At 31.3% G+C, this 25,841-nt stretch overlaps 1 protein-coding gene across 1 annotated transcript in view; it reads right to left on the reverse strand.

Moving 5' to 3' along the window:
- The window catches only part of LOC130447781 (alpha-tocopherol transfer protein-like), a 113,105-nt gene that overhangs the window by 64,149 nt on the left and 23,115 nt on the right, over positions 1-25,841 (reverse strand). The gene's annotated exons all lie outside the window — the stretch shown is intronic.

The following is a 25,841-nucleotide window of genomic DNA, read 5'->3' on the forward strand; positions in this document are numbered from 1 at the left end:
AAAATCAGGGGACCTGAAAAGCCATGAAATAGTACCTTCACGTCCACGTCCACGTCCAATCCATCGCGCTAAAAATACATCACTAGTATAATAAGGTAGGTACGCGTTCGCGAAGCAAATCCAGCAAAATATTTTGTAGAAAGTTATGTCGTCTTAAAGGACCATCAAAAAAGTGAGAACCTGTTAATTGATCAATTATGACACCAACCGACACGTTAACCGAAAACTTTAATTGGGAACGACATTCTGGAATAGCATGGGGATTTTCTTCTGCTTACAGGATCAGGAAAGCTTCTGGGATAATCTCTAACAACAGCTCTCCCATCACAACTACAGAATTCATAAAAAAATTATGTCGGCATATTTTGTGATCGAAAACTGATGTACCATTTTAAACGAAAGTAACAAAAACTACCAAAGCTAACCCAATAGTACGTAATGTAGATACACACAGAATATCAACTGGTCGAAGCCAATCTTCAATTTGAAACTTTTTAAAGTTACTTGTTATTTTTATCATTTACAATAACACATACATAAAGTTGGAGTTTTCAATCAATTTAATTTATTTTTCGAAAATAATGCCCCAATTCGATTTTTGTCTGAAAATAAAAAGTGACAGTGAAGATGTAGTTAAATTTATACTTCCATATAAGATTAAGTTGTAAGTATTTATTCCATTTAAAATACTCGAAAACCAATTGTTTAAAAAAATACCTTATACCTTTCTATATTTGATTTGATCGTTCACTAAAATTGAATTGTAATGTATTGTATAGTGTGTAAATAAATTAAGAACGTGAGAGACATTGTTTATTAATCCATCTCACGAAAATAAAGAGAGTAAATAAATACGTACATTGGTGTCAGGTGTAAGGTACTGGGAATAAATAGTGACATAAATATGGCCAAGAGAATAAATGAGCTAAAAGTAACGGATCTGAAAGCCTAACTAGAGCATTGTGATAAAAACGTACGTTAAAAAGAGTGAATTGATAGAAATACTCAAAGTGGCACTGATAAGTGACGGATTGGATCCAGAAACATATCTATTCAAAGACGAGTCCTCCAACTTGATCTCTGTCAATATATCGAACATTAAGGAAGATATATCAACTATGAAAAATGATATTTCGCCCAATATTGACGACAAGATTACTACTATGAAGGACGATATTTCAGCTCTGAAGAATGATATTTCGTACAATATTGACGATAAGATTTCCACAATGAAGGACGATATTTCGACTATGAAGCCGAGATACTGAAGAAATTACACGACAGTCCATTGGGAGGTCATTTGGGAGTGAAGAAAGCCCTTCAGCGAGTCTGTGAAATATGAAGGACTGGTGTAAGAAATGTACGACTTGTGCTACAGGTAATGGACCACATCGCAAGAAAAAGGTACCCATGGAACAGTATAATGTTGCAAGCCCACAATGTGAGCTTGTTATGAAACAACGGTAACGATATTCAATTTTTTTTGTTACAAATATCAAACTGTTTCTTCTTGGATCTTTCAATATTTCCTATATTACTCCAAAAGTTTCCAGAAATATTTTTGCAGACATAATGCCAAACAATAACGGTATGTACTTCCTAAAATTAGTTTGACAATTTTTGACCGTTCATTTTTTTATAGACTACAAACTATTGGTAATGTTTATTGGCACTGGAACAGGGTCCATTGATCAGGAATAATTTTGTTACCTAAATGTCAATGCCAATATTAGGTCGGAACTGAATTCATATTATCAATATGCTGGACATTATCTAAAAAGTGAGTAAATTTCCTTTGTAATATTTGTCAATGATTCATTTGATTATATATGAATTTGTTCGGACTTAATCAAGGCAATAATCCAAAATAAATTACCTTAATGTAATTACCAGCTTATGAAATAAAATGTAATATCTGATAAGCAAAATTTTCAACACTTCGGGAATTAATGTGCTTTATACCAAACTCAGTATCACTCACTATATGTTCTTTTATCGTACAATATCGTTACCTCCAATTATTATTAATGATGCTATAATATAAAAAGAAAACAGTACTATGCAGTTTCCTTTTTGTCATCCTTCAAGTACACCTTAGTGTTCCAACAACAACTTTTGTTTTGTTCAAATGATTATGTACCTATATCTAATCATTTAACAATTAATTATGTGTTGGCTATGATTTATTTGTCAAAAAATGTAAAATATGAGAGCAAATCAAGAATAAAGATCACTAGCAACCAAAGCATTCGATAGATAGAGAAAATTCTGGAAAATGATTTATTTCGTTAATATTCATTAAATCTGAAATGAGAATACTAATATATTATTATCTCGGTTTTTTTGAATGAATCACCCTGTATTTTATGTGAGCTTCGAAAAGTACTACCAACATACTTCTCTTATTATCGAGTAATTCCTATATCTAACATTATTAGTTTTTGAGATATTTTGATTTTTCTGTGTAAAACAATGATTATGTACCTATAACTAATAATACCTCTTGATTATCCCAATATGTGGAAATGGCCAAAGATATCTATGCATGCTTGAAAGCGATATCTGTCAGTATAGCAATAATTTAATTCTCATCTGGTACAGAAGTTTTTAATCGTTCATGCTTTTCATGATTAACTTGTAGCATTGAACCGCCCCATCAATCTCTCCAAGCTTGCTTTCGAGGGTTGCTACCTTTCAGGAAAACGTTCATAGTAGTCTCTTGCTGAAAGTAACGCATTTTTATTGCACTCTGCGAATATCTAGAGCATATCAATCATTTCATCACTATTGAAATTCATTTTTGCCCTAGTTCCATATCCTCAAAACTCCACAAAATGCACCAAACCGCTCAATCGAAAAACAAAGATGTTATGTCATATCTTTGTCAAATACCAGTTTTTCACAAATAAATCATAGCCAACTCACAACTAATTGATTTAAATGTACGTTCATAATCATTGTTTCGCACAGAAGAATCAAAATATCTCAAGAACTGATTATTTTAGATTTAGGGAATACTTGATAAAAAAATGTTGATAGTCCTTTTCGAAACCTACAAGAAATACAGGGTGATTCGCTTAAAAAACCAAGTAAATAATGTATCAGTATTTTGATTAATCCTGTATCAGATTCAATAAGTAAACGGAATAAATAATTTTTCAGAATTTTTATCATTAATAGAATGTTTTGGCCGCAACAAATCATCATTTTGGACTTTCTGTTACATTGTACAAGATATTGAACTTGTTACGATTTTTAAAAACCCCGTAGAACACATCATATTCTTGTAATGAAAAATTCAATCTTAATATGACCCAGTATTTTATATAATTCTAAAATGTGAAGACTATTGATGGTTATTATCCCTCAAATTGATAAAGTAGGCAGTGAACTTCATCACACTAATAAATTACCCTCTATTTACTAGAACAGGCAAACTTAATCAAACCCTTAAAGTTAGTACACTTCTTCACCAGTGCTCAGTGCATATAAGTGTGAAACTATATTTTTAGAGAATATACTCAAAGAACTCAATTATAGAATATAAATATCATAATATTTGTCAATTTGAACTTTCAGACTATTCGACAAGCCAGAATAACAATACAAAAATAACAGAAAAATGTTTTAAGAACAAATACCCTTGGAATTTCACTGAAATTGAAGCATCAGAGAATACCAACTGCTGTTATTTAACTCAAACTAGTTATTGTAATACTAATAACATCAGTACTTCTGAACCTGAAGTTCCTAAAGTATGTGATAATGTGATAACATGTGGGAATAAAATAGAATCCTCTAAAATCGACACTAAAAACGAACAACTAGAAAAAGTGTGTGGTCAAAAAAATGTTGACGAGAATAAATGCAAAGACGCAAATCAGAAGAAAGCGGATTCAGAACCACAAAAAAATAAATGCGAAAAAAAAGCAAAAATAGTTGATAGACCTTGTGAGCAAAATGATCAGCAGCAATCAGAAACTTCAAAATGTAAACTGTTCAATAGAGGGAATAAAATGACAACTTCTTCTGAAGAAACTACTGATTGCATGAAGAAAAATGAAAATAAGGTTACAAAAACTGTCGATAAAAAACTGTCTTGTACTCGTAAGGTAAAGGCTGCCATTATTTTATCATAACATTGAACGAAATCCATTATTAAGTAAATTGAAAATGGACACTATCTTCCTTCCATAAATTCATCATGTTCACTTAGTAATTCACTGTAATTCGATTTTTAGCAAAGATAGCGAATGATGTTTTGTTTGATAAGATAAAATTATTCACATTCGCTCAATCACATATTATTTTTTAGTCATCTGCCAAGAATAAAAAACCTGAAGAATCATGTTCAACGAAAAAACTCAAGCGAGGGACAGATAATACCAAATGTGTGGAAACCAAAAAGTCAGTTAATCAAGATAATAAATCCAAACAACCCCTCTCGGATTGTGATAACAAACAAGATACTAGACCTAAAGAACCCATTTGTAATTTATGCCCAAAACCAAAAGATGAACCGAAGAAAGTTGAAAGTGAAACAAAATGCGCAAAAACAAAAAAGCCAGTTTGTCCACATGATAAACCAAAGAAGCCTAAATTGAATTCAGCAGATTGCAAAAAGAGTGATGATTCTAGACCTGAAAAGCTCAAATCTAATCTATGTCCAAAGCCAAAGGATGAACCTAAACAAGTTAAGAGTGATACGAAAACAAAAAATCCAGTTTGTCAAGATAATAAACCGAAAAAATCTGAATCGAACTCAGCAGATTGTAAGAACAAGCAAGATACTAGACCCAAAGAACCCATTTGTAATTTATGTCCAAAACCAAAAGATGAACCGAAGAAAGTTGAAAGTGAAACAAAATGCCTTAAAACAAAAAAGCCAGTTTGTCCAGATGATGAATCAAAGAAACCTAAATCAAATACAGCAGATTGTCAGATAAAGCAAGATTCTGGACCAAAAGAAACCAATTGTAATTTATGTTCAAAACCCAAAGATTTACCGAAGCAAGTTAAGAGTGATACAAAATGTGTGGAAACAAAACAGCCAGTCAGTCCAGATAATCGTAGTAACAAAGCCAAGAAATCAATTAATGAATCAAGTCCATCAATATTCGAGAGTAAGAAGGAAAGTAGACCTAAAGAACCCGTTTGTAAAACAAGAGGTAATTTTCATTTACTAGTTGATTGAAAAATTTATCAAAAGACTGTATACCAAATCAAAAAATCCAAGAACATGTGAAATACTTCTTTATAATTATCTAACAATTCTACTTTAGAACTGGTTTCCATAAATTTTACCTCCACATAACTGCTACAATTTTTCTAAAATAATCAGTAATTACATGCGGTTATGTTCAGCTTTAGTATTGCATAATTTTGGTAATAGTTAAACGCAGTATTGGGATTGAGGCGAAGGTAGTAGACTGGCTTTGCATAGAGACAACTTAACACGAGGATTATAATGTAAATGAACTTTTCACTAAAAACCAAACAAATCTACGAATGAATTACCATATTCTGAAGTCCATTCCCAAAAAGGCATTTAAATTGAGGGCGAGGCAGGGTTAAAATATGGTATACTTAATGTTTTTTGGTTTTGTAGAAGCAGATAATAAGTCATCTAAGGAAATTGGTTCCAAAGGAGATAATGTATGTTCTAAACAGACATCATGGTCGAGTCTGGTTGGTGCAAAAAAATCATCGCCAAATTTACTTTGCTTGGAGTCGTCTTCAGGTAAGATTGGAATATTTCAACTAATCTTTATAGGGATTGGTATGAGAAACGTAAATACTAAGGTGAAAATAATTATATTGTAATCAATAGCTCATGAATTATCTAAATAATGACCTTCAAATATATAATGCAGTACAATAGTAGTACAATACAATTCATACCAGAGATATGGCAACATTGATGATAAATAATTTACTTCTATAAAGAAAACTTTGGAACAGTTGATACACATATGAAAAAGACATGTTCAAATAAGAAGAAATCAACATCACTTAATCTGCTATGCTCTGATTCTTAAGGTACATTTTTGAAATCGAGGCAATAACATGAGCACGCTCCTCCAATTTCAGAAAGGTCGGTGCATAGCTATCCACTTAGAAACGCGGAGCACGATCATTACCTACCTACTCCACGTTCAGAATTATTTAAGGGCTCAATATTTTACAATGCAAGAAATGCAGAATCAATTGTCAATTGAAATGAATTCGATATCATCTTTTCCTTCATTTCACAACAATTTGAGAGCATAATTACTGAAAAGTGCCTTCTACTCTGTAAACGACTTCTATTCTAATATAATATATAATTCCGGGCATGCTGTATACTGCTTTACTTTTGTTATGGACTTATATTACTATTACCTATAACCTATTACCTATAACTTTGTTACTTAATGTGGTTTTCTTCTGTATATTTAAATTCTATTTTATCTTTATTTAGTTATTTTTATGTTTGTGTTTTAGTTTTCACAAGCTTTTGTCTACAAATTGTAACAATTTTTTGACAAAAAGCATTTCTTTCTCATACCCGAAAATTAACGGCAATTAGATGAACTCCATAATTATTTATTCTAACTTTTGTCGTGTGTCTGCCTGTTTCACATTTTTTTGAGAAAAATGTAAGAATACGTGCGTTAATAATTCGTTGAATGGAGACGATTATTGATACTTTTTTTACATTTTACATTTTTTTCCGTCTTAAAATTTTTAATACACAATTATTAATAAGATTATTTGGTTTGTGCAATAGAAAAACATATAAAAAATTTATGGGAAATTTGTTATATGTAAATATGTAGAGAATAGAAAAGTTTCAAAACTTTGGTATGAGTCTCCATCACTTTCCACTATGTGGTGTTCTTATATGATTTTTTTATTGTAAGTTCCCACCGACCAATTTAATCAATGGCACATTGAATCACCTAAATTATAATCATCATAACTCCCAGCAAAGGAAACATATTATAACTTTCAATTATCTCTATCATCTATATTTCAAAATTCATTCATTTCCTTCGGCTCTCCTGCTATTATGGCAGCGATTCGCATGCACTTTTGTGTCATAATGGTAGTAGCTAATAAACCAGAGTTGATTTAGACTCATATCATCAGTTTCTCGCAATTAAATTTCCTTCAATGTTCCAACACAATGAACTCTACTCTAGAATCATTAATTTCTTACTTCTCTTCCTGACAACCAATCTCTGTTGTATACAGTTGGGGAAACTTTTTTCGTCCTCTATTCCGTTTATTTGGCTTTCTGCTTCAACTTATTCTCTATTTCTACTTAACCTTTCAAAATTGGTACGTTTTTTGTGTACAAAACAATCACTGATTTACCATAATAACTTGAATGGAGCTGGGTTCATTTTGAGATTTAGAAATTATAGTGAAGCTACTAAAAAAACTATTTTTTTAGGAGCAAAAAATGAAAGTAATACTTCCAAAATCATGAAATGTAAAGAAAAAAATAAAAATGATTCATGCAATACAAAAACTGCAGATACTAGAGTGAAAGAACAAAAATGTCCAAGTAGAAAATGTTTAGGGGACAATGAGATTTTGTGCGATAAGAGTTCGTCTTCGACTACTAGTCCCTCCAGTAAGGCAAAAGATTTGGTCACAAGGTCAACAAATAAGCCATCAGATTGTAGCAGCAACAAAGATAAGAATAAAATTTGTACTTCTTCTAAATCAGTTGTCTCTTCATCTACACCAAATACAGAAAAATGTCCTACTGATTTTAACCCAGAAAAAAAGGCTATTGATTTGGTAAGAAAAGCTTCAAGAAAACCAGAGATGTGTGATAAAAAAGAATCTCAACTCAACAATGAAGAGAAATTGATAAAACAAACGACATCTTGTCAGAAACAAAAAAAAGAATGTGGACAAAAAGAAAGTACAAGCAAGGCTACTCTTTTGGAGAAGAAGCCTTTAAATAAGGCTTCTTGCAGTGACAAAAAAGACAAATCACTCGAACCTCAAAGAAAGGCAAGGGAATTAGTTAAGAAAGCTCTAAGTAAACCCGAAATATGCGACGGGAAAAAATCTGATAAGCAAGAATCAAAGACTTGTGCACAAAAACCAGAAAAAAAATCCATTGAAGAGTCTGCATCAAAGAAGACATGCCAAAAATCAGTAGCTTCTAGACAATTTTCCAAATGCGAGGATAAAAAAGTAGATAAAAACAAAGAAAAGCCATCGAAAGAATGTAATAAATCTGAAAAAAACAGACAACAATCTGAAAAACCAAAACCCTGTGGCAAGACAGCTACAGCTACTACATGTCAAGAGCAAAGAGAAAAAATGGAAAATATTTGTAATAATAAACGAAACACCAAAGGTTGTTTTACGCAGAAAATATTTGCAAAATGTGTAGACGAAGAAATAAAAAGAGGAGATGCATGTAAATCTGGAGAAAAAAAAGTTGACAAACAATTCAAATGTAAAAAAGCATCAGAAAAGAAAAAAAATCAATCTTGTAAATCAGATCAGATAGAGAACGTATGTGATAAAAACCAAAATATGGGAGGAAAAAATGATAATAAATGCAACAAAGGATCTGAAACTGAGAAAAAGTGTGCTAAACATGAAAATAAAGAAAAATGTGGAAAATTGAGAGTCGAATTTATGAAACAAAATAAAATAGGTGAGTGAAACATGATGATAATTGATAAAAATGAATCACATTAGACAATCTACTCTTAAGAATTGAGTTAATATAGTGGGTGGTGTAATCTTTTACTTCATACCATCATGTTTCCCTCGTAATTTCAATTTATTTTCTTTCTTGTCATATAGTGTATTTGAAAAATGTTACAATTCTTAATAGATTTCTCTATAAAAGGTTCATTTTAAATTCTATCCGTTTTCAAAATCTTTAAAAGTCTAATAAATCATAAATATGGTGGTATCAGGTGGAGGCAGTGGAGAAAAAAATGTTAATTAATATTATTTTAATAACATACAATTGATATTCCCGTCAATAAATTTCTTGATGTCCTCGTAATTGACACCATACAAGACTTATTTTGATTCAATTTTTTTTTCTACTGTAATTATTGTTCTTTTCCTAAAATTTAAAATATATGTTCATGGATGAAGATTTGGAAGCTATGCTGACTATTTGTGCTTTGCCAATAATAGAGGTTTCAACAATACCACCCACCCATTCACTTTCCGTGTTCATTTTGCTTAAGATAAATGTATGGCGTTAGATTTCTGATGTAGAGACCATGAATATCAAGGACGTCAGTTTAAATATTACTAACGAATGACTTAAGAAATTCCAACTTTGCATGAATCTGTATCCATTTATTTCACCATGATATCCATCAATAAACTTCAATAAACGTCAAACATTTATGTTAATATATGGTATAAACAAAAGGGAAGTGGAAATGTTGGATGAGATTACTGAATATCGTAGAGCACATACTAATATGTTGCTTCACATATCATTACTTAATCACGACCTTGTTCGTCCCTATCCCTGACCCACCCTACAATATAATCATATCTATTCCTGGATTGTTGGTCCCAATACTAAAGCGGCAAGAATTTTGGATACGGCTACTTGGAGATATATATTTTTATATTATTATTGGATTAGAATTGGTCTCATGATATGAAGTAACAGTATCACCAAAGAAATGAAAGTAAAAAAAGTCTGAATATTATAGTTCGAACCAGTATGTGGATACAATGTGGTTTTTACGAAAAATAGAATAAGTATTATGAAATAAAAATATTATCGATGAAATTAGGTATGTAATTGTGAATTGTAATGAGGATTCTGAAGGTTATAATAAGAGTAAACAATTGAAATTCCAGTTCTTATGGCTCAATCAGACGGGCACTTAGGCATAGAAATAACAAGACACCAAAATACATTAAGACACATACCACACAGTAGGATACAAGGATATCGACAAAAAAGTGAGATAAGAAAGTAACAGTTTCATTATAATATACACGGAGAAAATTTAATGTTGAAAATGAAGAATAAGAATAATAAGAAAAATACTAAGCATACACCTAATTGGAATGGTTTTACCAGTTATAAATTATAAAATAGAAAATGTGGAAAAGCAGAGGTATAAGAAAATGTATTTGAGAAAAAATAAACTATCTGATGTTGATACAACAATTTCTTCTTGCAAGTCAATAGAATGTGGCGTTCCCCAAGGCTCAGTACTAATCCCTATTTTGTTTCTTCTGTTTATAAACGACATCGTCTATCTAAACATCAGTGATAAAATATTTCTATTCGCAGACGACACTAGTTTCTTTTGGAGCAACCCTGATCTCACGAAACTTCATAGGACCATATCTAGTGACTTAAATACTCTTAAATCATGGTGCGAATCTAATCTTCTCTGTCTCAACGTTTTTAAAACCAAAGTTTTATCACATAAAAATACATTGCAGCCTTTTTTATTAAATAACACCACCATTGACGTCGTTGAATCTGTATAATTCTTTTGCGCTGAGATCAGTTTCCAAAGAACTGAACTTATTCATCTCCTTGACAGTTTATTATGCCCTTCCCCTGTTGGGACTTGGATTTAAATACTACCTTTTGTAACAATTTTTGGCAATAAAGCATTACTCTATATCTTTCTCTCAACAAACCCAATAGGTAATAAGGCATCTAAATTTCGACTATACAAATTTAGTTCTGCCACTAACCAATCGTGGCGCTAGTGTAATAAAATTGTGTCATTACTATCAATGGGAATTGTCCAGATCAACAATCACTTTTTCAATTTCCCAAATGCTTTCCTGATATGTGTTCTAGACGTAAAGACTTTTGTAAAATGCAATGCAATATCAAACTATCGCTTGTGTGCAAATCCTTTTCTGGAAAGTGATTTTATAAATTCCTTTATGAAACATTTGAATTATAAAACTTTCACATCTATTCCTCCTCATCTGCCTTCATTGTCTACTTGCATTTATGAAGATCCCAGTTATGTCAAAGTTTAGTCTGTATAGTAAACCAAGAATATTCAGATATACAAATACAGTAGGCACTGCCTATGATCGTCGAAGAGCATAAGTTGATAGTCCGACTGTTCATGCCTTAACATCTAGCACTTTACCTATGGAAGCGCCATTGGAGTTTTGTGAATTTTCATACTCCATTATTACAAAGGAAATAAGTAGCTTTTACAAACAAAAATCGGGTTATTTGACTATAGCTGGAACAATTTAACACCTAGGAAAATGGTAATGTATCAAATTCATCGGAATACAACAGCCAAAATATCCAAATTGCAAAAAAGTTTGAAAAATAACAAACAGCGGTTAAAGACATTGGAGAAGATGTGTCTAAATATCACAATTAGTAATGGAAGATCTTGAATCCTAGGTAACCTTAATATGAATATTCCTAATTTTTCTATTATGTAGATGATTGCATAACTGCTGTACCAAAAAATTAAATTGAAAACAAATCAAAAATTCAATTCTTATCATAAAAAACTTCAATATACTATCGAAAATAACAGTATAAAGTTGATGTCACATCATATAAAATAAACAATAACATTAAAACAGAACGGTATACGAAACCAACTTGTTCCTCAAGATATTCAAACTTCAATTCATGTCATCCTATGTCACAAAAAAGATCAGTGATAATAAGTTTGGCTGATATATCTATCCCACTATCAGATCCAGAATTTAGATACTTAGCTATCCAAAAAGCATACACTGTATTGAAAAAAAAATAATTATCCGGCAAAAATGATAAAGATCGCATTCAAGAAAAAAATAAACAGATACTACAATCAATTTAAAAACAAAACAGAAACGAAACATCAAAACATAAAACATTTTTCCTTACCAGTTTGGCTGATAAAAATCAAGAATTGCATTGAAATAAAATAGTGTGTGAATGGAAATGAATAACAAAGAATACAGTAGATATTCTGTGTTGTAAATTTAAATGAACCATGAAAATAGTTCTGCCACGTCCCATCGAGGGCACTGATATCTAAAATCTGCCATGTTAAACAACAACTATTTGCCTTTTTTCTTAAGGCATATTCTGTGCGGTTACCTGAAGGTCTCCATAAATTACTCATCCTTCAATCTCATTAATCTACTCACACATTTTTCTTAACAAAACTTGAACACTCTGTTTTATCCATAGAACGAGGATGAGTACAGTAGTGAACTTAAATCTCAATTCTATTTCTTGTACCTAATTTTGAAGAAAAATATCTACATCATGGAAGCTCACGATGTGTTATAGGAAATGATGACTCATTATGGTGTAATACATCACAAAATGCTATTTGTTATCTAGTAATACAAAACAAAGTTTGGACATTTATAATTTTTGTGTCGTAGGCACTAAAGGGGACGGTTGTCCTTCAACTGACGCGAATCCAACAACGACAACAAAAAATTCAAACAAATGTATGAATGAGAAGAAGGAATGTAGTGCAGGTATGAAAAAATTGAATTACATTATATGGAGAACTCATCAAAGATTTTTGTCTCAAATTTAACTGAAGGTAGAATTTTCAAATTCTACCTTCCGTAGATTCCGTAGAATCGCAAAAGCATAACCGCAGGTATTTTTTGGTTATACCTGTGTTTGATTGAGTGAAATTAGCAGCCTTTCCTTTATCAACATATAATAAGTTTCCCAAGATTCTATTTATGAAATAAATATATAAGTTGAATGCATATTCTTTAAGAACATTCATTTTTTTCTAGAACCAATATATCAGAACAAACACCTTCATAATTAAGATTTATATTAAATAATAAAACACATATTGAGATAGATTAAGTATACCAAACTTACAACAAACTTATATTCAGTGTGTGGGAGTGGGATGACAAAAAATGTTGATTAGATAGATGTTTTCAAAGTCCATATTTTGAAATTCTCTCGAACTATACAGAGTGATGTATAATTTCGTTACAAGCCTCTAATTAATAAACCGTATTCGTATTGCTTAATTTTTTTTAAAGCTCTCCTTATGTTTTGTTACGTTATGCAGAGTAATTTAAGACTTATGATAAATCAAAGCTTATTGTACGCTGAAGTGAAAAATGTTCATTAACTCAACAGAGCTTTATAATATAATGCAATATATCCGTATTCGATGGAATTTCTCTTTTGATTACTGGGTGGATAAAAACTCGAAACTTTTTCTCTTTTATGTCAAACGGAGCAGACTATATTCAATAGCACAAATAGAATCTTTGATTATGTAACTTCAATTTTTTAAATAATGCTACTCTCAATATTTATTGAAGCAGAGTTATTTTTCAATATTCATTATCACATGTCCATATATCTTAAATGACTCTGAATAACGTAACAACATCTCATATCAAAAGCTTCAAAAAATATAAGTAATCCGAGTTCGGTATATTATCATACAGGGGTTCTCATATATATTTGGTTGGTAACGGAGTTATTCAAAACTTGTTATAGCTCGAGATTATGTCAAAATATGAATTTGGAAATTGTCTATTACTTTCGTTGATGAAATTTTTCTCTTGTCTCTTGACATAACCCATACACCAAAGTTACTTTCAAGATTAGTATACACTGCATGTTGGATAAATGAAGAAACTTCAAGATCAAGAAACTTTTCTAACTAAACAGTCATATTAAGTACTAAATATCTAAAGCTATATTTGAAAATATGGTGAGTGCCAATAAACACCAATTCTGAAAATATACTGTTGCATTCACAATTGCCAAATGGAAGAGTCGAAATACTCTGTTTTCAATATTAATGTCCCGAGTGCATATCAAATTGTCGATAATTTAATTTTCTCGAGTGCGCGAATGCGCACGAGAGGAAATTATGATACAATTTGACATGCACGAGAGGGCATTTTGGCAGACTATTTCCTGAGAAAAATTTAATTTAAAATAAACAATAATTGTTCCTTTTCTTAAAATATAAAATTAAAACCAAATGATGTTTATTAATCCTAGACGAAAATTTGGCACTAGTGCAAATTATCGATAATTTGCACTAGTGCAGTATTATCGCTGAAATTTGATCGTTGCTAGGTAAACATAAAATATTACAGCTTTTTGGTTGGCTTAAATTTTTCGAAGGAAATAGTCAATGTTATTTAGTGATCTCTGGTCTTCTCAGATACCAATTTACCAATTAAAATTGCTAGGGTATTGAATCACCAACCGAATAATCAACTGATCCAAGGATAGTTTGTCTAGTTTTACTAGCACCACATGTAGTTGTGTTTCTGACAGTAGAATCTAATTTCGATCTTTATGAAACTATTTTGAAACATTAACATCTGATGTACAATGAAATTGAATACAGTATTCCATAATATATATTTATTGAATAGTTAACCTTTTAAATTTCAGATACAACTGACACATCAAATGCCGCAGTTACAAATTCCCTGGGGACTTCCAGTTCTCAGAACATCATCCGTCCTCGTGAAACTACTTACAGCATTAAGCAAACTATGAGCAAAATTCCAACAAAATCAATACATTTTAAGGAGCCAGTATTAGTAAAATCTGGGACATCCACCATTGCTGCTCGTAATAATTTGAAAAGTAAAACAACCAATACATCAAAAATCGAAAAAAATAGAAAAAAATTGAGCATGAAAGTATCTCAAAAAATTAATAACCCTGAACAAATCACTGAAAAAGGATGGGGACGTGAAGATTCACACGAAGCACATCGTTCGGATTTGTTCAATGAATCAGAAATTTCAAGCACACCTAATACTACGAACGACTTAAAGGAGGCATCAGTTGAACAAGGCGATAGCCAACCAATAATTCCTGGAAAAAAATCAATGATACACAATGAGGTTAAGGCAAATATGCGCAATGAGAGTAGTGGATGTGATATAAATTTACTTAGATTACCAGAAAAAGAAAAATCAACAAATATCTTGCAGTCCAGCGAAATTCGATCATCAAACATTGATGAGAATGATAGTAAAACTGATACCCTGAGATTATCAGATGTAGTTACCAGTCATGGTCGCAATATTTCTCGAAACCCAAGTCCAATTAATTCTGATTTATCAAAACCACGAGTATTTGATAATGATGATGGAAGTGAAGTATTTATTTGTAAAATTGACAAACTAACTAAAAGTGATTCCGAAAAACATTCAAGAACATTAAAATGCAAGCTTTTCAGAGATGAAAGTGGAAGAGAAATTTTTCTCTGTAAAGAGCTGGAAGATGGAATGAAAGCTGAACATATGGAAAAGGCTAACGTATCATCAGTAACCAAGAGTAAATCTTCAGGTAACAGGTGTTTTTAAAATTTTTTTATATTCACATGATAACCAAATTTCTGTTTTATTTTCGTGTGAAAAATCTCGATTTTAAAATATATCAATGGTGTAAAATATTTTCATAGAACCATTTTATTTGGTTAGTAGTATTGTTGAAGATATTGAGCTATCGATTGATATATTTAAACAATTGAGCTCTTAGAGAAACTAATAATCTGAAGACAGTGTTGATTTGAAAATAGGAACTCTCAGCTACGTTAATTTAAGTTGTAGATGCAAAATTTCACAAAATATTATAGGCTGCTCGTCAAGTCCATCAAGCAACGGCAGTATCAAATAACATGAATTTTTCAAAAGTCGTGAGAAGATAACTATTAACTTAAATAATAGTCAACCAAGTCAGAGCAACTAAGAACTTTGAAATTATAGTACAAGAATAGTCATATAATAATTGCGCATTACACAAATAGTAAATTCTATATCATCCTGTCCTCTCGTGATCAGATCTCAGTTCATTTTACTTGCTTGACTTATAACTAAGTTGAGCTATTTTTCCGAACATATAGATCATTTATATGTTCTGTTATTGTGTGAGAGATTAGTGACCAAGATGAGCTTCCCCAATTTTAAATTTATATTAATCCTATATTTTTTATAAGCCGCTCATAATAGCTGGGTAAATGTTGGTCCAAAACTCCAACTGAAGTTGTCTCTATTCGGAAATTGCTCTTCTTGAATATCACGTCATATAGTCAGAAATTAAGCTTTTATACATAAAATGTTGACAAGAATAAAAATATTTTTTGCTTATAATTCTCCAACAAACCCTCATTTTTCTAACTCTTTTTTTTAACCATCAACAATAACAGCATTTCATGATCTGGCAATGCCTTATTCTATCTTTATACCAATCTCAATATATAAAACAGTTGCTGTTCCTCTCTCTTACAATATTTCTTGTGGAATTTTTCAAAGTCTGGATACGATTATCCAGATATACATTAAAGCGTTTGTTTATTATGTGAAATCTTGACTTACTCGGAATAATTTTCACTTTACGAGCTATAACACAACACCTAACACAAATTATTATTTCTTAGAAATTTTTCATCACATCTTTCACATGATTTTTAAATACATCAATTAAGTAATCATATTGTTGATTAAAAATAGTTTTTTCAACAAATCTTCTTAACATAACATTCACTGTCACTGTCACACTGTCTCGAATAAACAGACGCAAGTGGTAGTCGGCAGACATATGCAATAGCCTCCAAAATTATTTCTTCAATAGTACTGTACAGCTGAACATGCCTTTGCATTATAAAATTTTACCCTTCCTATTCCTAATGCTGAGGCTAGTTCCATCAACTCAAATCCTGAAGTGTTCATATAGTCTACAAATAATAATAGATTTACCTTCCTCTCCAAACCATTTGGCTACTTGTCTCAAGTACTGTATTCACACTCCCTGTTACGCCTCGGGTTAACAGTTTTCTCCGTGTTCTTTTACCTTCTACTCACACACGATTCCATTAAAAAAATCACAATAACTAACAATATGTGTGATATCCAGCTTTCGCGAACAAATTTCTAGAAGAAAAACCTGTTGTTTTTGTTGACCTGATCAAAGAAAAATGGTTTATATCGTTATCATGGTCTTCTCTAAACGTAGTCTTGATGTTCCCAAAAAATCGAGGTCAATAAATTATTCCTTTCTGTTCATTGCAAATATAATTCAGATTCATGGTCACTTGATTCGATAATTGGCTATATAAAAGACATTCGAATCAGTCAATTTCGAGTGAAAAGCTGTTGGTACTGAATATTTTGGGTAATCAGTGTTTCCTTAATAAGACTTAATAAGACTTGCTTGCGACGAAAATCTGTAAATTGATTAGCACGGTAAATTTAACATGGACTATTCGAATCTAAAAAATACTCAACATAGTTTTTTTGAAATAATATACAACGTTCAGGGCTTATAACTTTCTTTCTTTTAGGATTTGTAAATAAAAACTCTAAATTGACATGATTTGTACGTTATGCATTGGAATAATATCAAGTTCCATCAATTGATTACGTACATTTAAGACTTTTATTCAATGGTATCTATGAATTTACTCTACATACAAAAAATATGAGAGAGTTAACTTCAGTTGTTAATCCTTTGTTTTAATAGATATAACCTATATTATAGTTAAAAGTATCTCAAAAAATTCACAAGAAGCAGTGTCAATCAATGACTTTTATTTTTCAAAATGGCTTTTTTTGACAAAAGAGGGAGGGCACTTGTCTACACATATTTCTATCCTAAAATTGAAATTCGTCTTATGACTAAATATTATTTTTTATTTCGAAAGTTGTATGATAAAAATTCCTTTGAATATCTAATATTATTTTGGTCTCTTCAGCTTGCTCCCAAAAATTTAGCATTAAGTTCTGAGGACGACAGCTGTACACAGTTTATTTTTAAAATTAGGTACCCATTTTTCAAAAATTTCAGACGTACGATCACGGAGTTTGTCAAGTAAATCGGATATTTCTAGTTCTCATGATAACTATGTGGAAATCAAACCAGTTCGAATAACAAGGGAAGTATTGCAACGTGAAAACGAACAAATGGCAAAACTTCTTGAAAGGTAATAATTTTATCATACATCTTCACCATTATTCAACAAAACACTTCATGAATTTTATAAATAACTGGATTCCTACAATATCACAACACAGGCCAACGAAATAGATAAAAATGAAACCAGAAATACAATAACTGACTCTTGAGCTGCAATTTTTGAAAAATGATAAAATGGTCAAAAAAGGATGTTTACGTATTACAAAATTTTCGATTTGCGTAGTATTAGTAGAAAATATGCTTTCAAATTTCAATATATTGTTTTTTGATTTTGATAGAACCGGGAAAAACCTCCATATCACTCAAGATGTCCTAACAGAAATACGATTAATGGAAATGTCTACAACGATTTATTAGATTATATGTAATGCTATCACTGCAATTTAAGAAAAAAGAAAGAGCAAGTATATTATGATAGTTGTCGGATTCATATGTTAAATACAATTCACTAATTTTGATCAGCCCGTGATTCCAGTTCTCGTTACTCACGATAATTTTAATACTCTACTCTTAAACTTATAAAGCTTAGTTTATGCAGCCAAAATTAAAACCAAATTATAATTAATATTAAACAAAATTTTCTTGGTGGTAATTTTTTAGTTTTTGCAGTAAATTAAGAATAATTATAAATTACTGGTAAATGTGGAAAGCTCCCTACAATATCTATCAGTGTTTCATGTCTAAAGGAAATTGCTGGATTTCAGACCATACTGTTTACTATTTTTTTATAGCAGTGTTAAAAATAAAACACCACGACGGAAATATCACCAATACAGACTTAACTAAGGTATTTTGTGCTTATAACCTCACAAAATTTAGGAATTGAACTAAGAAGTTGAAATTTGACGAACTCTTAGTTTAATTTTAATTAATTTTAACTGTTAATTTTCTGCATTAACTAAATAGCATTCCAGTGTCTTTCAACTAGTAATTTAATTTGTTAGTTTAATGGTAATTTTTAATCTTGGCTGCATAGACTAAGCTTTGGAGTTGCATCTATTATAGTCGCAGTCATAAACAGAGTGAGTTTTATGTATAGAACGCCTCAATTATCTCAGCTGGTATTGTAGTATGGACAGATCTTTCTTTTTTTCCGGAAAAATAATAAACTTTGTTATTTCAAATCCTTAAGAAATACTGATTATTTTTCATGTGATGCCCCAAATGCCATAATTTCGGAGTTATGGCTACATTTTCAGTATCTCCACTAAAGTTAAAATAAATATTGTACATTTAGATGGGTACAATTGAATAAACTCGTTTAATTAATATCAATATTCTTTAATAATTTATGTACTAATACACTTCACCGGTGAAGTAAAATATTTATCCAAATCATGGCGCAGAAAACCTACAACTGAAGACAAGCCTTTAAATGTTTGTGTAATATTAGAAGTAGATCCACATTTGTGAAATAGAAAAATTACAAATTTTAGAAAAATAGAGTATAGCATATGCTAAAAATGTTGTCCATTTACTTCAATACAACCAGCCATGCGATTTTTTAAACTTTGCAATACATTTTGCAACATCCCTGACTGTTCAATTCTTCTTATCTCTGTGGTAATACTTTCTTTTGATTCCTAAATATTGGCAGGTTTTGTTTTATAAACGATATTTTTTAAGTGATCCAACAGGAAATAGTATAAAGGATTCATGTCGGGTGAATACAGGGGCCATTCGATAAAACCACGCCTCCCAAGCCATCTTCTGGGAAACACATTATTTAGGTATTGCTCCATCATAAACGCATAGTGAGGCGGGGCACAATCTTATTGTAGCTAAATACTGTGATTTGGGATGTTGTTATTGCCTGAAAATTTCTAATATGAAGTGTTTTTTAAATGTAATTGAAAATACTTTCTTGGATTTGGAAATATCCGAGCCAACTCAGGTATAATGCCATTTTCCAATGAAATACGCCGGACCATTTAAGTTGCCCTCAATGAAAAAGGGACCAATTATTTTATCGCCTATTATTCCAGCCCATACATTCAGTTTTTCGGGATATTGGATGTGGGATTCACGCATCCTACATAGATTATTACGTGACATTACTTAAAAAATTTGGATCGTTTTTATTTATTATTATCATTAGGTCCGCAAACGTCATCTGACAACTCTTGAAAAAAAGTTACTTTGTATGGATGGAATTTATTATCACGTGAAATTTTCATTACGAATGTTTGCGAAACATCAAGTTTCCTGGATATTTTTCTAGTTCTCAAGTGTGGATCGTCCTCTAACAAAACACAAACATCTAAAGAATTGTTTTCAGCTGATGCAGTTTTTCTGCGTCCTGATTTGGATAAATCTTTTACTGAACCAGTTTCGTTAAACTTTTTTACTAATTTACTGACAGTACATCCTGTTTCTGGGACTTTGGTTAGAATATAAATTATTAAAGATATTACATGTTTCTTGTTGACTTCTACTCCTATGTCATTAAAATATCAATTCGTTTTTTTTAGATAAACGATCCATTATGACTTTCAATAAACTTCAACAATAATAATTTATAGAAACTTCAAATTTGTAATTGTAAATGTATCATTTCAACTTCGGCGGAGCTAACGCAAATGTAGCTATATCTCCAAAATTATGGCATTTAGGTATAGGGAACATCAGATGAAAATAATTCGTATTTCTCAAGGATTTCTAAAAGCGAAAAATATACAGCGTAAACTATTTGAAATAACAAAGTTCATTATATATCATATCTAACAACAATGTGAATACCACCATAATACCGGCCGTATCACGAAACCCTTGTACACAAAAAATTTTAAAAATAGTACAAGCCATTTCCCATATTTCATATTTATTTCCTTCGAATTTTTGAATTTTGAGGAGAGTGATTTAATCAAATCTTGAATTTCACATAATCGAACAGAAGTCAATTTTATCGTAATACTGTCAAAAATTTATAATGCTTGAAAAATATCCCAACGAGATGAGCTTCGAGTAATTTTAGTATTTATAACTTGTTAATTTTCATGTTAAGTAACTCAAATCACTTTTGAGGAATTTTGGTTGTAATCAACAAAGAAATATTTTGCTGCGAATCGTCTGCCCATATTTTTTTATTTCAAATGCATCAAACTGGGTATGGAAATTTTCTCCATATATAAATATACCTATATAAACATGCATTGTGAGATAAAATTTGGTATTCTGCCACACTTGTCTTTGGTATGTATTCTGTATTAATCTGAAATCGTCCAACTGCTCTCTACTGAATTTGCCAATTATTTCCATTTCTTAACTTTATCTGTTTAAAAGATTCAAATTTTGATTATAAACTACATCTACTAGGTTAAGAATATTTCAGTGATAATTACAATTGTATAAAATAATGTAGATATACAGGAAACTGGGGCAAGTACGTCATTGAATAACTTGTTGCTTGAAGTCTTGTTTCATTAGTAAACACTGCAATATAGGTTCAAATTTACAAGAAATCCTCATGTGGAACTCTTGAATCTTCCTATCGATATCGATTTAGAATTTGAAAATCACCCCATTAACCCCACATTAGTGCTATGCGATCTGCCCAATACAATATCCAACATTTATTGAGATTTATATGGATCCATGTGCACTCACGAAAATTTTTGAGTTAGAAGTATACAGGGTATTCCGAGATTTGATGCAGAAAATTCAGAGTGAGTAGATGACGTAGATGACGATATAAAAAAATTCTCATACGACCCCTCGTTTCTGAGTTATAGGTATTTGAGGCTGCGAAATCAGAGCTACACTTAAGTATATTTTCTAAATTATACATTATAACAATATGAATTTTTAATGGATGATTACGTATGTCCATGTAGTATGTTTAAGTGAATAAATAATTCTACAGTACTATCTGAAGGCCAGGGATGTCTCATGCCCAATGGTTAACAATCCGTAACTCCGATAAAATTTTGGTTCGCCCAAAAGATACATTGTGAAGAAAATTATCAGAAATTATAATTATTTAATGAAAATACTCACAGGGGGTGAAACTTAATCAAACATTTCTAATTGAACAACAAAAATAAAACTATAATAAATGAATGTTAGAACTAGGCACATGTTTTCGAAGTCTACGGAGGATATTTATTAGAACTTGGAAGGGCATTCCAAGATTCTGCCTTATAGCGTCACAATGGAAGTTGATTCTTTTGATGATTAGTGATCATTAGTAATATGATCTTCGGTAAAATGTAGTACAAATGTTTATTTATTTACTCATTAGTTCTCCAAGAAATGTTTGATTATCTTTTCATACCTCCTGTAAGTATTTTCAATAAATAATTACAATTCATGATAAGAATTTCTCTAAATGGCGAATGAGTTCGTTGACATAAATAACGATTTAAAAATTCACATATCTCCTAAACCATACATTTTATCGAGCTAAAGAAAGAATACCTTTTTCTTAAAAAATCGTTTGTCAAAAGTCATTTTTGCTATCTTTAGATTGTAGAGGTTGACGCTGTAAAAGTTACTGATTGTTAACCATGGCATGAGCCATCCCTAGCCGTCAAATAGTAATGTAGAAATGCATATTCCGTCAAACACACTATATGTTCATACGTAATCATCCACTTCGCAAGTTTAAAGGCATATATTTCAGAAACGAGGGGTCGTATGAGAAAATTTTTGTATGTCACAGCATTATTTTCACGTCATCTACTCACTCCCGAATTTTTTGTATCAAGTCCCGGAACACCCTGTATTTTAAATGAATAAGTTGAATAAGTGCCTAGACAAACATTTCAAATTTCTTCTGAAGCACGTATAAACTTGTAAATTTAAGGTAACGATAAGGATGCTTAAGGCATTCTACTTCGGGGTATACTTAGAGTTTGCTAAATTGAATGATGTTTGGGTTTTAGATACCAATCTCTTGAAACACAAGATGAGAAAACAAAACAAAGAATTTACCGTCTCTACTCAATAACGAGGAAATTATTGAGTCATTATTATTTAGTGGATGGAGAAGAAAATAGCAAGCTCTATTTTGATTACAAAGATATTGTGCAGCGACAACACCTTAAACAACGTAATGATAATATAGATACTTTGAAATATCACCCATGAGAATAAAAACGATACAATATTTGATGAGTATATCTCCACATCTTGGTGAAATAATCCTAGGTAGTGGATAATGTTCAACGTACTACTGTTGGTAGTGTCGTGCTGCTTTGATGGATGTCTGTTCAATAGAAAAGAAATTGAAAAATGGTTGAAGCTGTTTCTACATAAGAAATATATATATATATATATATATATATATATATATAAAAAAAATGAAAAATAAGAAAACAAAACGAACTGTCAAATTTTATATTTCAAACAATAAAATGTATCAAAATCATGTTTTTCATTTTAAATTATTGTGTGGATTTAATTGGATAATACTATTGCAAATCTTCACTAGTTGTTGAATGTTTCAAATATTAGAATCCCGAAAATTATATTTCTTAGGATACAATTTTTAGAAAACGCCCTTTACGTTACCAGAAATAGTCATTTGAAATATCATATGAGAACTAATTACGTAAGCTTAAAAGGAGTGTTGAGAAAGTGTTGTGAACTAATAATCATCTTAATCATGTATTTTATTATGTTTTTATATTCCAACAGATACTGCAATTTTCGAAGAATGATTGACAATTGTCACATTATATTGAACCAATTACATTCAAGACGTTGTGGATAACAGATTTACATCTAACATCATTTACCGGTTAAGTAATATGCCACGATGTTATATTTGAAACTGCAGACGCTTTGAATATTGTTGTTCATGCTGCATGAATAATAATATCAACATCTCATATCAACAGAAGTAAAATGAATCGTTTAATTACGAGGGCCGCTTTTTTTCAACCTCCGATCTTTCTGTGCAGACGCTACGCGAGCAGAAGAAAGTGGACATGCGCTGTATTATATGTAGCACATTGTGCTACAGCCACATAAACATGTCCGCCATTATTGATGCTCCCACCAAGTGTGAATGGCAAAGTATGATTCTACAGGCTGAAGGCAATAGTGCTGCAGAAATCTATCGAAGAATGAGTCATGGGTACGTGGAAAACTTCATAAGTGATGGTGCTGTGAGTGAAGTTTAAAAATGGCCGTAATGATGTGCATGATGAAGGGGGCCAAGGACGTTTCGATGACCTAGTTCAACGAATTGACAGAATGCTTGAAGAAAACCGCAGATTCACCATTGTCCACGGAATTTCCAGAAGTTTCAAGGTCTGTTTAGCACTCTATGGTAATTGAAACACTAGGCAATATTGGCGGAAACTTTGAGGGTATTGAAAAGCCTGTCCATAGATATGACAAATGTCTCAATCTCTTCGGTGATAATTTCGAAAAGTAACCCTAAGTGTACCAATCTTTTGGTAATAAAATTATTGTTTTATATGAACTTGTCTTTATTGTCTTTTATTTATCAGAGGTATCGTATTTACCGTAACCCATTTCTGTAGCATAAAAATATATCAGGCAAATATGAAACATTTTTATGTCTCGAGAATGTTTAGTAGACGATAATCATGATTATAATGAGAGAAAATGGGTGCCAAAACGATTGTTCAAGATGAGAATTTCATGAAGTATTTCTCTGAAAATGAATTCCTCTTTACATTTGAGAAAGTGGTATGAATCTTTTCCAAAATTTTAATGTCTCTCAGGAGCAAAAGTTACCAACGGAATTATTTGTTTTTATTTTTTTCAAGTATTGCAAATAGATAATGAAAAATTACTACTATTTACCTATTCTGCTGTTGAAAATGTTGTACGCAAAATAGTACTTTTAGCATAATTTAGAAAACAGGCGATAATAAAAAAGGTTGTAGCTGTTTTACTTGATGTTACGCAGCACATGTTTATTGAATAATCTGTTGACATGATTGTTTAGATTTACAAATGTAAACTTGATTCTACCAATAACTTTATTTGTAGATAAGATACAATCACACGTGAAGTGTGCATTTTGCATGTTCCATATGCTCCGAAAATATTTAATTTATTTACCCCTAGTAACGCACATCAAACCAAATGGGATAATATCAGGCTATTATTTTTTATTCTCATTATCACAGTAGTATACAAGTAGTATACATAAACAAAATATTGCGTTACCATAACAATGAACAATAAGAAAAAAAAGTTAGCCAGAAAAAAGATGTCCACCGAAATTGTGAAAATCGAAAAATTGGAGTACCGCGTTATCATCAATTACCTGTATTATCAATGTCAATGTCCTTCGTATGCGACCGTGAAAAATTGGACTGCCAGCTTCAAAAGTGGTAAATTTTTCATTGAAGATGATGAACGATCGGGAAGGCCAGTTTCTGTGTCAGTCCCCGAAAATATCGATGCAGTTCATGACATGATTTTATCAGACCGTCGAATTGGGCTAAAACGGATATATGAAGCATTGAATATTTGATATGAATACGTTCATCATATGTTTGAATTTTGACCAAAAGCGTGCAAGGGAAGAAGCATCGAGTTCGATCTGTGCTAGATTTGTAAACGATGTAGACTTCTTAAACCGAATTGTTACTATGGATGAGACGATGGGACTACGATCCAGAAACAAAGCAACAATCGATGGAATGGCGACACTATGGTTCTCCGAGACCTAAGAAGTTGCGTGTCTAAAAATCTGCTGAATAACTTCTTGCTTCAGTTTTTTGGGATTGCCATGGAGTAATCATGACTGATTTTTTGGATAAGGGTAGAACAATAACTGGAGATTACTATTCGACATTACTGACCTCTCTACGGGAAAGAATTAAAGAGAAAAGACTCGGAAAGCTATCCAAAAGTGTTTTGTTTTTGCAGGATAACACCCCTGCACACAAATCTCATGTTGCCAAGTGAAAAATTCGTGATTTGGGAT

This window comes from Diorhabda sublineata, chromosome 8, assembly GCF_026230105.1.
Source record: "Diorhabda sublineata isolate icDioSubl1.1 chromosome 8, icDioSubl1.1, whole genome shotgun sequence".
In the NCBI taxonomy this organism is placed as follows: domain Eukaryota; kingdom Metazoa; phylum Arthropoda; class Insecta; order Coleoptera; family Chrysomelidae; genus Diorhabda; species Diorhabda sublineata.